Below are 13,637 nucleotides of genomic sequence, written 5' to 3'. Positions count from 1 at the left end.
CAGACTGAATTTATCCCTCCTATATTTCCTAAATTTTGTTTGGAGTTGGGTTTTTGCAGGTGTTTTGTTTTGTTTTGTTTTGTTTTGTTTTTTTAGTCCTCTGGAACCAGGAGAGATTCGTTTTCGTTTTTCGTGCAGTTTTAATGAGTCGTTTAATAAAGTCCCATTTTGACACTCTATCCATTCATTAACTCCCGCCTGCCTTCCTCAAGCAGTAACCCAACCCATAACTATCCAATTTTCCCCCCACTTCGGCCTTAAGATTTCAAGCCTGTCTGATTGAATAGTTAACTTCCGTGGGAACAGTGTAGCTTTCCTAAACGACTAGTCGGTGGAAGTCAGTAATCTAGAAACATGCATACCTCCTCCCCCTGCTTGTAAAGGGTGTTTCACTTACCCAGAACTAATACCACTAACTGGTGGTCCTGGGAATGGAAAAAGTAGCCATCAAGTGCAGACTTTCCCTAATGAAATGTATAATAAACCAACAATTTAAAAGCTTCCTGTCCCAGGAGGAAAGAAAAAAAAACAACTGAAAAATTGCAGTAACTCTTCTCATGTTAAGTAAAAAAATGAAAAAAGAATTGTGATACACCTTTGTTTGGAGAACACACCTAACACCAACAGATTGAGCCCCTAATGAAATGATAGAGGGAGGGTGGGGAGAGAGGAAGGATGTTTTTCCCAGAAACTTGATATTGTTCCCAAGCTACAAAAGTATGGACATCAACCATAAAACTTAATCATCTGCTGACAAGTTTCACCGCTTTCACTGTAATGTCAACAATATGGAATTAAATAGATACTTCTGAAACACTAATTTAATTCAACAAACAATTCATAGTACAGTCAAGACAAACCCACTTCCAACGTCTTTCAAGTAATGTTTCTTTTTTTCTTTGGGTCCTATAACATACTGTTTCCCTAATTGTATATGAAAACCACATATTAAATACCAGGAAAAAAAAGACACCCCTCACTAAAATGTGAACTCCCTCAGGGCAAGAATTTTATATTGTGTTCATTTTTGTACTTCAGTGCCTAAAACAGTACGTAGCAGAAAAATTGAAAAATTGCTTGTAAAATAATAAATTGATGGACATTTTCAAAGTTATTTATCAGACTTACCTCAAGTCAGCAGCTTTACTTTAGTGTAGAATTTTTGTATTTAATCTAAAATGAGTTTGGAAGTTATAGTGATCACCTCAATTAATATGATGCCTATAATGCTCAAACAGTTCTTATCATAATAAAGTGGAGTGGAGTAGGCTTCCTAGCTGCTTCTGGGCTTTCATTGGTAACAAACTGGACCCTGAGTATAAACACCTACCTTCTTTTTGAAGAAAATTTTTATAAGTTGTCCTGGATTGTCTCATGTACTTATTTGGTTTATGACAGATCTTCCAAAAATAATTTCAAATTGACATATGCTTTTACAAATATGAAAGTTGCAAGTGTGATAATATTTTTCAAACTTCAATTATTGCTTACAGGATCTATCTATCTATATATTATATATTATATAAAATATAAAAATGTGCCTTGAATGCCTTTTCTCTTGAAAGTTTATATAAAGAATATATATATAATGTAATCCAGGGATGGAATAGGTTCAACGAACAAGCTATGTAGAAATTACATACAGTATTTAGGATATACTGTTCAGATAAAAAAGTACCTGTAAGCTTCAGAGCTACTGAGTTACCTAATATTTCATGGCAAGACTTCCTGTGCTCTCAAAGTAGAAGTCAAGAAGTAATCTGGGTAATTTTTGTAGGAAAGGTAGCAACAAAATCCTTAAAGAGGAATTTGAGTTTCTTAGAGTCATTAAAAAAAAAAAGGCAAAAAACAACAACAAAAAAACCCTCCTAGTTTTGAACAACTAGATGCATTCCAAAGGTTCTTTTGTTTATTCTGTTTCTTTAACATGTTGTATGGCCGTCTCTATTCAGGTGCAATAGCTCATTTATGGGCTACTTTAAAATACTATTACCTAAATATCCCAAGTGAATTTTTCTTGGAAGGAAGGAAGGAAGGAAAGGAAGGAGGGAAGGAGGAGGGAGGAGGGGAGAGAGAGAGAGAAAGGAAGGAAGAAGGAAGGAGAAGAAAGAGAGAGGGAGAGAGAAAGGGAGAGAGAGAAAGGGAAAGAGAAAGAAAGAAAAAGAAAGGGAAAGAAAGAAGTAATTTATAATATATAAATTTGGATAATAGGAGATTGAATTACACAATGTTTAAACTATTTGAGTATTTTGGGGCACCTGGGTGGCTCAGTCGTTAGGCATCTGCCTTCGGCTCCAGTCATGATCCTAGGGTCCTGGGATTGAGCCCCATGTCTGGCTCCCTGCTTGGTGGGAAGCCTTCTTCTCCCTCTCCCACTCCCCCTGCTTGTGTTCCCTCTCTCACTGTGTCTCTCTGTCAAATAAATAAATAAAATCTTAAAAAAAAAAAAACAACTATTTGAGTATTTTTAAGGACTATAATGCTATGTTGACCTCATACTGAGTTCTCAAAAATATTGAAATTAAAAATACAGTTTAAAAAAATACAGTAAAAAATAAAAAATACAGAAATTGAAATTGAAAATAAGTTACAAGATATTCTGGCTAAGCCAACTACCTTCTTATAATTTGTTGTCCCCACTGTAGAATTATCCCTAGTGCTTGAACATTTTTATTCATTTAGCAAACATTTAATGATCATAAATATGTGTCAGATAGTAAAACTATTTCAGAAGTAGAGGAGCTCAAGCCCTCCTTACATCTTCTAATTTATTTCTATATAATTCTATTTTATTTGTTAACTTTTTCTTCTGTAGCATTCATTGCCTTCTTTTAAGACTGAACGATTAAGCTACTTTACAATTTCTTGTAACATTCTTGGCATGGATGATAAATTATATGTAGAGGACTGAAAAGGACAATTCTTGCCTGGTAATGAAGGATATTATATTATTAGCAATTTAGTAATATTTGTAATACCAACTCAAACTAATGATCATTTTTTATTTATTTTATTTTTTTTTTAAGATTTATTTATTTATTTATTTGACAGAGATCACAAGTAGGCAGAGAGGCAGGCAGAGAAAGAGGAGGAAGCAGGCTCCCTGCTGAGCAAAGAGCCTGATGCGGGGCTTGATCCCAGGACTCTGGGATCATGACCTGGGCCGAAGGCAGAGGCTTTAACACACTGAGCCACCTAGGCACCCCTATTTTTGTTATTTCTTAAGATCTTATTTATTTATTTGACAGAGAGGTAGAGCCAGAGAGCACAAGTGGAAGGAATGGCAGAGGGAGAAGGAGAAGCAGCCTCTGTACTGAGCAGGAAGCCCAACACAGGGCTCAATCCTAGGACCCTGGGATCATGACCTGAGTCCAAGGCAGACGCTTAACCATCTGAGCCACCCAGGCGCCCCAGTGATCATTTTTTAAATGAAGGCTAATACTCTCATCAGACGCTGGTACCAACCACATCAAAACAATTTGTTGAGCCCAGGAAAGTGCTGATTATTATTATTAAACATTTGGTTTAGTTCCTAGCAGGTAATAGCCATAGAACTAAACTTTTTCCTCACACCAAAACAAGCATGGTATTTTGTTACTTATTTGTTCAAATCCTTTTGAAGTTCAAATAGCAAGTGGTCAGAGCAAGCCAGAAAATTTTAAGATCTAATGAATAGAATTGGCTTTGTAATCTAAGCAATCCTCCAACAACAGTTAGACAGAACCAGAAAAAGATAGCTATTACTTAAAGTTAGCTTTTTAAATTTTTTGAACTTAAAGATTTGAAGAATTGTCACAAATTTATTCTTAGAGGAACCTCTAAATTTATAGAAATTTTAAGTCTTATACTATCTTGTGACATTTGAATAGCATAATTTTAAAAATAAAATTACAGATTACAAAAGTAATTTTATTTTAAGAAGGACATTGACTGGGATGCCTGGGTGGCTCAGTCAGTAAGCATCTGCCTTTGGCTCAGGTCATGATCCCAGGATGCTGGGATCAAGTGGGGGCTCCCTGCTCAGTGGGGAGCCTGCTTCTCCCTCTCCAGCTCCCCCCCGCTTGTGTTCTCTCTCTCTTTCAAATACATAAATAAAATATTTTTTAAAAAATAACATTGACAAACTAGAGTCAGTTCACAGGAGAGTGAATCAGGATGATGAAAGAGCTGAAAACCACAGCATAAAGGCAGTAATTGAAGGAGGGGCTGTGTTTTGATTGTGCAAGAGAATAATCTGACAATCCGAGGGACCATCATTAGTAGAACCAATAGGCTTGTTCTTTTATGCCCAGGAACCAAATTGTTTTGAAAGTCGTAAGAATGTAGATTTCTGTGAAACATCAGAAAAATCTCCACACATACAAATAGTCCAAAGATTGTTCAAAATACTTCATAGGTTAACTCCCCAGCACTAATGACAGTACTCACAGAAGTAAAAGCAAAAAAAAAATTTTTTTTTTTAAGATTTTATTTATTTATTTGACAGACAGAGATCACAAGTAGGCAGAGAGGCAGGCAGAGAGGAGGAAGCGGGCTTCGAGCAGAGAGCCCGATGTGGGGCTCGATCCCAGGACCCTGAGATCATGATCTGAGCCGAAGTCAGGGGCTTTTAACCCACTGAGCCACCCAGGCACCCCTAAAAGCAAAAATTTTATTTCAGTGAATTACATACATTATTTACAAAATAAAGCCTGCTATCTCTAAGCTCCTATAGAAGTCTATGGATCTATGATTCCTGGGATAAATGAGTGGTACCATCAATAAGTGCCTAAAGTTCAAGAGAGGGATTTATCACTGTGGCTGAAGAAGTTAGGAATGTCTTTTTGGAGAGGATGGGATTTGAGCTTGAACTTCATTCACTCATTCACTAATTCATTCAATAAATACTTCCTGAGTTTCTACTAACTGCCAGTCTCTGACAATAAAATGATATGAAATACAGAAACAGTCTCTCATGGAATGTGGGACGCAGGCATTCCAAATCACCATGCAAATATAATTATGAACTGTGAGAATAGAAGGGGAAAAAAGTACTGTGAGGCTAATCATGTATGGCAAGGGAATCTGATCTAAATTGGAAGTAAGAAAAATAATTTTAGAGGAAGTAAAGTTGAATTATTAGCAGGAGCAGATGGAGAATTTGAAGTGGCAACATCAAGAACAAATTCTTAGCCATGGTACTTGGGGTGGTGGGAAAGATATGACTAGGAGAAGACTCATGTCTGTGATGGGTAAAAGTCATATATGAATCCGGTTTCAGGGAAAAGTTGGTGTCAGGTGTTGCAGACCAAGAGAAATCAGGATTTAAGCCCTCTGCATTTGGAAGTATGTACATTGAGTCAGAAGTTGATACATGCAAAAGTATTCCAGAATCAAACCCTGTATGATTGGATTACAGGTGGTTTAATCACTATGTTTTTCTTCTATGAAAATTTATTTTTCTAAATGTCAATAAGATATTGATCCCCCCCATAGAGTCCATTTCCTGGAAGAATCCTTGTTCTAATTATTCAAATCATTCCTGAAGGTTAGCATTCCACATCATCAACAGATAAACAAGTGAACAAGCAGACACATAGTGCAGAAAGTCAAAGAAACATGCTGGGTTGCCATTTCTAAGAGCCTTGGGAATAAAATATCTAGGAATATAGAAGAATTTAATATATTGTTTCTAGTTGTTTTAAAAAATGTGTAAATATATATTTTTAAGAATTTGAATGCTTACACATTAATTAAAAAAATAGAATGCAGTCTCATAGCTTAGATGGTACAAACATTAATAGTTTATCTAGAGGTTCCTGGCTGGCTCAGTGGGGAGAGCATATCACTCTTGATCTCAGGGCTGTGAGTTCAAGCCCCATATGTTGGGTATAGAGATTACTTAAAAAAACAAAAACAAACAAACCAAAAAAAACCTTAAAAAGTAGTTTATCTAGATATATTGTTAATTTAGTAGTGCTGTAGTGTTCCACAAATGGAAATACAAAGCAGATGAAATAAGTAATTAATGTACACCACTGCACTTATGGCAGTGATTAGAGAAGATGGTATCACCACAGAGTAAAACATACTGCATACTATCTTCTTAGCAGGCAAAATTTAGTATATGAACCTAATTTAAATTTCTTTAAGGAATAAAATTAGGAAACATCCCTGGGTGTGTTGAAAATAGGGAAGGGTATTGGTACTCAGTTTGTTGACAACTTAAGTGCTAATATAATGTCAATAATATAATTTACACTTAAACTAATAATTTACAAAAATAAGATTTTATGGAGGAGAATAGAGAATTCTAAAATATTTAAAGCCATTGGGACACCTGGGTGACTCAGTCAGTGAAGCTTTGGCCTTAGCTCAGGTCATGATCCTGGAGTCCTGGTGTCCAGTCCCCAGATCAGGCTCCTTGCTCAGCAGGGAGAATGCTTCTCCCTCAGCTTGTAGCTCCCCCTGCTTGTGCTCTCTCACTCTCTCTCTGACTAAAAAAAAAAAAAATAAAAAAAATAAAAAAAAAAAATAGAATCTTTAAAAAATAAAAAATAAAGTGATTGCTGGGGGGATCTGGGTGGATCAGTTGGTTAAGTGGGCAGCTGCTTATTTCAGCCCAGTTCTTGATCTCAGGGATGTGAGTTCAAGCACATGCTGGGCTCCATGTGGAGCCCACTTTAAAAAAAAATTTTTTCTGAAAAAATGCATTCTTTTTTTTTTTTTAAGATTTTATTTATTTATTTGACAGAGAGATATCACAGTAGACAGAGGCAGGCAGAGAGAGAGAGAGAGGGAAGCAGGCTCCCTGCTGCGCAGAGAGCCCCATGCGGGACTCGATCCCAGAACCCTGAGATCATGACCTGAGCCGAAGGCAGCGGCTTAACCCACTGAGCCACCCAGGCGCCCCCCAAAAATGCATTCTTTAAAATTTTACCTTCTCTGGTTCCTTCCTTCTTTCTTTTCTTTCCTTTTTTTTTTTTTTTAAGATTTTGTTCATTTGTCAGAGAGAGACACAGCAAGAGAGGGAATACAAGCAGGGAGAGTGGGAGAGGGAGCAGGCTTCCCACGGAGCAGGGAGCCCAGGTGTCCATTGATATAAATTTTTAATTCCATCTTAATTCCATCTTTTATTTGCAATATTCTTTTTTTTTCTTTTTTTTTTTTAGATTTTATTTATCTGATAGAGACACAGTGAGAGAGGGAACACAAGCAAGGGAAGTGGGAGAGGGAGAAGCAGGCTTCCTGCTAAGCAGGAAGCCCGATGCGGGGCTCCATCCCAGGACCCTGGGATCATGACCTGAGCCGAAGGCAGATGCTTAATGACTGAGCCACACAGGCGGCCCCTCTCATTTCTTCAAATCAGAACATTTGCCAGATATGCTAGAATGAGTTTCAGGTATTAATTAATTAATTTTTATTCAAATTCTTGATTTGGAAAACTGAACATAAACAAAACATTCTTATGATCTTTTTTCTAAGTTTTTATTTAAATTCCAGTTAGCTAACATGTAGTGTTATATTAGTTTCAGTAGTAGAATTTTGTGATTTATCATTTACATGCCACAGCCAGTGCTCATCACAAGTATCCTACTGGGGCGCCTGGGTGGCTCAGTCCTTAAGCATCTGCCTTAGCTCAGGTCATGATCCCAGGGTCTGGGAATCGAGCTCTGCATAGGGCTCCCTGCTCCGCACTGGGAAGCCTGCTTATCCCCCTTCCGCACCCCCTGTGCTCCCTCTCTAGCTATGTCTCTCTCTCTCTGTCGAATAAATAAAATCTTAAAAATGAAAGTATTCCTATTAACTTTTGCACTGATATAATATAATCAAAAGAGAAAATTTACAAACATTTTTCTCTTTTTGGCATGTTATAAATATTACTTAAAAAGAATATTGCAGGGGTGCCTGGGTGGCTCAGATGGTTGGGCATCTGCCTTTGGCTTGGGTCATGATCTTAGGGTCCTGGAATCAAGCTCCACATCGGGCTCCTTGCTCTGTGGGGAGTCTGCTTCTCCTTCTCCCCTGCATCCTGCTCATTCTCTCTGTCTCTCTCTCTCTCTCAAGCGAATAAATAAAATCTTTAAAAAGGAGGGGGGCACCTGGGTGGCTCAGTCGTTAAGTGTCTACCTTCAGCTCAGGTCATGATCCTAGGGTCCTGGAATTGAACCCTGCATCAGGCTCCCTGCTCTGCAGGAAGCCTGATTCTCCCTCTCCCACTTCCCCTGCTTGTGTTCCCTCTCTTACTGTGTCTCTATCAAATAAATAAAATCTAAAATATATATATATATATTGCAAATAAAAGGTGGAATTAAGATGGAATTAAAAATTTATATCAATGGACACCTGGGTGGCTCAGTTGGTTAAGCGTCTGCCTTTGGCTCAGGCCATGAACTCATGCTCTCTCTCACTATTTCCTTCCCCTCTCTCCCTCTGCCTGCCTCTCTGCCTACTTGTGATCTCTGTCTGTCAAATAAATAAATAAAATATTTTAAAAAAATAAAAATAAAAAGGAGGATTTTATTTATTTATTTGAGAGAAAGAGCAGGGCAGGGAGGAACAAAGGGAGAGGGAGAAGCCCCATATGGGTCTCCCTGCTCAGCAGGGAGCCTGCTTCTCCTTCTCCCTCTACCTCTCCCCCACTCTGGTGCATGCTCTCTCTCTCTCTCTCTCTCAGATAAATAAATAAAATATTTTAAAAATAAATTTTATAAAAACTTTATTAATAATTTTAATGTAAATGGAATCTACCATTTTTAATCTAGATTTGACTGTAAACAAATTTGTTTGATAATATCCAGGGTTGATGACTGTGTAGGAAAAAATAATTTCATACTCTGTTATTGGGACTATAAAATATTCATTCCATTATGACACCAGTTTAAAGAAAATAAATAAATAAATAAAATAAAAATAAGACACCAGTTTAACATTATCTATTGAAACGTAAAACCTTTTGTTTGGTTCCATTCCTAGGAACTTTCGCTAAGACATATTCACACAGGACACACAGGTTTGTGGAGAAAAAGAAACTTTTCAAAATAGTAGGTAAAGTATGATTTCATTTGAGGAGAAAAGAAGAATATATGGAGAAAGTGTACACACACACACATATATATCTCACATGTTTGTATGTGCATAAAAAGTGATTGCAAGGAGACATACTACTATGTTAATCACAATTACCTCTGAGGATAGAAGTCAGAAAGCAAGTGGGAGTAGTGATTTCTATTTTAAATAATTTTTATATAATGTTTTCCTCTTTGAACTTTTATGAGCATCAATTACTTTTATAATATAAAAGGTTAAGGTAGAAAAACATCTATTAAAACACATGGAAAGAGGCGCCTGGGTGGCTCAGTAGTTTAAGCCTCTGCCTTCCCCACAGGTCATGATCTCGGAGTCCTGGGATTGAGCTCCACATAGGGCTCTCTGCTCAGCAGGGAGCCTCCTTCCCCCTCTCTCTCTGCCTGCCTCTCTGCCTACTTGTGATCTCTCTCTCTGTCAAATAAATGAATAAAATCTTTTTATTTTTTAAAATTTTTTAAAGATTTTATTTATTTATTTGACAGATCACAAGTAGGCAGAGAGGCAGGCAGAGAGAGAGGAGGAAGCAGGCTCCCCGCTGAGCAGAGAGCCGATGTGGGGCTTGATCCCAGGACTCTGGGATCATGACCTGAGCCAAAGGCAGAGGCTTTAACCCACTGAGCCACCCAGGCACATCAAATAAAATCTTTTTAAAAAACAAATAAATAAAACACATGGAGCACATTAGGAATACAAAAAAGAAAAGTGTCTGTATTAGTTTGACAAATCACTGAGGTAACTATTAGCTTCTTGAACCCAAGATCTATATCCAATTTGTCTTTAAAGCTTCCAAAATACTTTGTATGATGTGTGCATATAAATAGCTATAAAACCATACAACCTATAAACACTCTTCTTTTTTCTACCTGAATTCTCTTTCTCTTCATCCCTGAATGTTTAAATCCTACTCATGCTTCAAGGCTTGACTCAAATGCCAGTTCAGATTTAGACATAATTATCGTTTATTGATTTCCAGCTCTGGATATAGCATTATGCTATGTGCATGTTTTATTTCTTCTCTTCATTGTTTAAAATCCTCGTGATAATCCTTTGACATAGATGTGAGTCCTTCTCATTTACGTACGAAATAATAGTCCTTCGCCATAATGGGGCTTAATCAGTATCACAGGAAGTGGTAGAGGTGCAGGGAAACCAGGTCTCTTGAGTTCAAATTCCAGATTCATTCTCCTTACTCTTCCACGGACTTTGCACTGACTTCTCAAACAGAAAGTAGTGTTTCCTTCCCCTCAAGCCCTTCTAACATGTTGTCAGTGTATCTTAAGACACCCATCAATTTCTGCTTTGTTTCAGTTTATTTCAATTATTCATATGCAGCCTTGTATCTCTATATGACAATGAGAACCTAATAGTTTCAATCCTTGAAGGGCATAAAAATCATCCGTGAACTTCTTTTTTCCAATTTTTTTTAGCGTGGTAAAATACATAAGACATAAAAAATGTATCATCCTAATGATTTTAAGTGTCAAACTCAGTGATATTAAATACATTTATAATGTTATGCAAATTATCACCATCTATCTCCATAATTCTTTTCATCTTGTAAAACTAACACTCTACCCATTAAAAAATAACATTCTATTCTCCCCTCCTCCCAGCCCTTGGCAACCACCATTCTATTTGCTGTTTCTATTATATTGACTACTCTAACCACCTCATATAAGTGGAATCATGAAGTATTTGTTTTTTTGCAGCTGGCTTATTTGACATGCATAATATCCTCATGGTTAATTCATGTCATAGAATATATGAAATTTTTCTTCCTTTTTAAGGCCAAATAATATTCCATTGTAGTATATCCCACATTTAGCTTATCAGTTGACATTCATATTGTTTCAATGTTTTAGTAATTGGGAATAATGGATGCCTGATATACAAATATCTCTTCAAGAACCTGTTTTCAGGGGTGCTTGGGTGGCTTAGTCATTAAGCATCTGCCTTTGACTCAGGTGATGATCCCGGAGTCCTAGGATCCAGCCCTGCATCCCACTTCCTGCTCAGCGGAAAGCCTGCTTCTCCCTCTCCCACTCCCCCTGCTTGTGTTCCCTCTTTCACTGTCTCTCTCTCTCTTTGTCAAATAAATAAATAAATAAATAAATCTTAAAAAAAAATAACTTTTCAATTTTGGGGGGTATATACTCAAAAGTAGAATTGCTATATCATGTGGTAATTATATTTTTAACTTTTTTGAGGAACTACCATACTGTTAGCCACAGGAACTATATTATTTCGCATTCTCAACAGCAGTCCACAAGGGTTCCAATTTCTCTACATCCTCACCAACATTTGTTGTCTTCTGTCTTTCTTTTTTAATTATCCAGGGTTTTTTTAGTTTTTTTTTATTTTTAAAGATTTTATTTATTTATTTATTTGAGAGAGACAGAGATAGCCACAGAGAGAATGAGCCAGGAGGAGAGGGAGAAGAAGGCTCCTTACTGAGTAGGGAGCCCATCTGGGGCTCGATCCCAGGACCCTGGGATCATGACCTGAGCCCAAGGCAGACAATGAACTGAGCCACCCAGGCACCCTATTTTCTGTCTTTTGATAGTAGCCATTGTAATGGGTGTGAACTGGTATCTCATTGTAGTTTTGATTTGCATTTCCCTGAAAATTGGTAAGACTGAGCATCTTTTCATGTGCTTATTGGCCATTTGTGTATCTTCTTTGGAAAAATAACTAAGTTCTTCACCCATTTTTGAATCAGGTTGTTTGGTGTTTGTTACTGAGTTTTAGAAATTATTTATATATTATAGATATTACTCCTTTATTAGATACATGATTTGCAAATATTTTCTCCCATTCTTTAGGTTGCCTTTTACTGTTGAAATTGTCTTTTGAGGAGCACCTGGGTGGTTCAGTGGGTTAAAGCCTCTGCCTTCAGCTCCGGTCATGATCCCAGGATCCTGGGATCGAGCCCCGCATCAGGCTCTCTGCTCGGCAGGGATCCTGCTTCCTCCTCTCTCTCTGCCTGCCTCTCTGCCTACTTGTGATCTCTGTCTGTCAAATAAATAAATAAAATCTTTAAACAAAAATTGTCTTTTGATACAGAAAGTGTTTAAATTTTTATGAAGTCCAATTTGCCTGTCTTCTTCTGTTACCTATGCCTTTGTTATCATATCCAAGAAATCACTTCTAAACCAAATGTCGTGAAGATTTGTGCTTGGTTTTATTGCAAGAGTTCTATAAGTGTAGGTCTTACATTTAAGTCCTTGATTCATTTTGAGTTAACTTTTTGCATATGGTGTTAGGAAAGGATCCAACTTCATTCTCTTGCAGGTGGATACACAGTCTTCCAAGCACCATTTGTTACAAAGATAGTCCTTTTCCCATTGAATAGTCTTGGCATTGTTGTCAAAAATCGTTTGACCAAATATGTGAGGGTTTATTTTCTGGACTGTCAGTTCTATTTCACTGGTCAATATGTCTGTCTTTATGCCAGTGTTGCACTGTTTTGATTGCTGGAGCTTTGTAGTAAATTTTTTTAAAATATTTTATTTATTTATTTGACAGAGATCACAAGTAGGCAGAGAGGCAGGCAGAGAGAGAGGAGGAAGCAGGCTCCCCACAGAGCAGAGAGCCCGATGTGGGGCTCGATCCCAAGACCCTGGGATCATGACCTGAGCTGAAGGCAGAGGCTTTAACCCACTGAGCCACCCAGGCGCCCCTGTAGTAAATTTTTGAATCAAGGAATGTGAGTCCTTCAGCTTTGTTTCAAGATTATTTTAGCTATTCAGTGTCCTTTATGATTTCAAATGATTTTTAGGATGAGTTTTTCTATATCTGAAAAATTGGGATTTTAATAGGGATTTATTGAATTTGTAGATCACTTTGGATAATATTGACATCTTTTTTTTAAGATTTATTTATTTGAGAGAGAGAGAGAGAGAAAGAATGTTCGCTCGCACATGCACACACATGCACACACGAGTTGGCGGTGTGGCAGAGGGATAGAATCCTCAAGCAATCTCCCTCCTGAGCGCCAGAGGTGGGGCTCCATCTCACAGCCCATGAGATCATGACCTGAGCTCAAACCCAAGGCTTTGACTCTCAACAAACTATCCATCCATGAACATCCATGAACGTACATCCATGTACATGGGATATATTTCCATTTACTGATAATTTCCTTTATTTTTTTCCCTAATGTTTTGCAGTTTTTATTGTACAGGTTTTTCATTTCACTGATTAACTTAGTTTGTAAGTATTTTATTCTTTTTGATGCTATTATAAACAGAACTATTTTCATGATTTCCTTTTCAGATTGTTTATTGTTAGTGTATAGAAATGCAACTGATTTTTGCACGTTGACTTTGTATGCTGCTATTTTGCCAAGTTCATTTCCTAAGTCTAACTAATAAATAATTCTTTTTGTGGGATCTTTAGAATTTTCTACGTGAAAGTTCATATCATCTATGATGAGATTTAAGGCATACTACCCCAAATATGGCACTTTGGCATATTGAGTATTTCAAGGTAGAGGAGGTTGACAGAATGGCAGAAACAGGAAGGTTATTCTGACCTTCTCATCCTACTCCCCTGAAACAGCTCCTAGA

The sequence above is a fragment of the Lontra canadensis genome, unplaced genomic scaffold (assembly GCF_010015895.1).
Source record: "Lontra canadensis isolate GAN:19392208 unplaced genomic scaffold, GSC_riverotter_1.0 scaffold9, whole genome shotgun sequence".
Lineage (NCBI taxonomy): Eukaryota > Metazoa > Chordata > Mammalia > Carnivora > Mustelidae > Lontra > Lontra canadensis.
Note: the sequence above shows the minus strand (reverse complement) of the source record.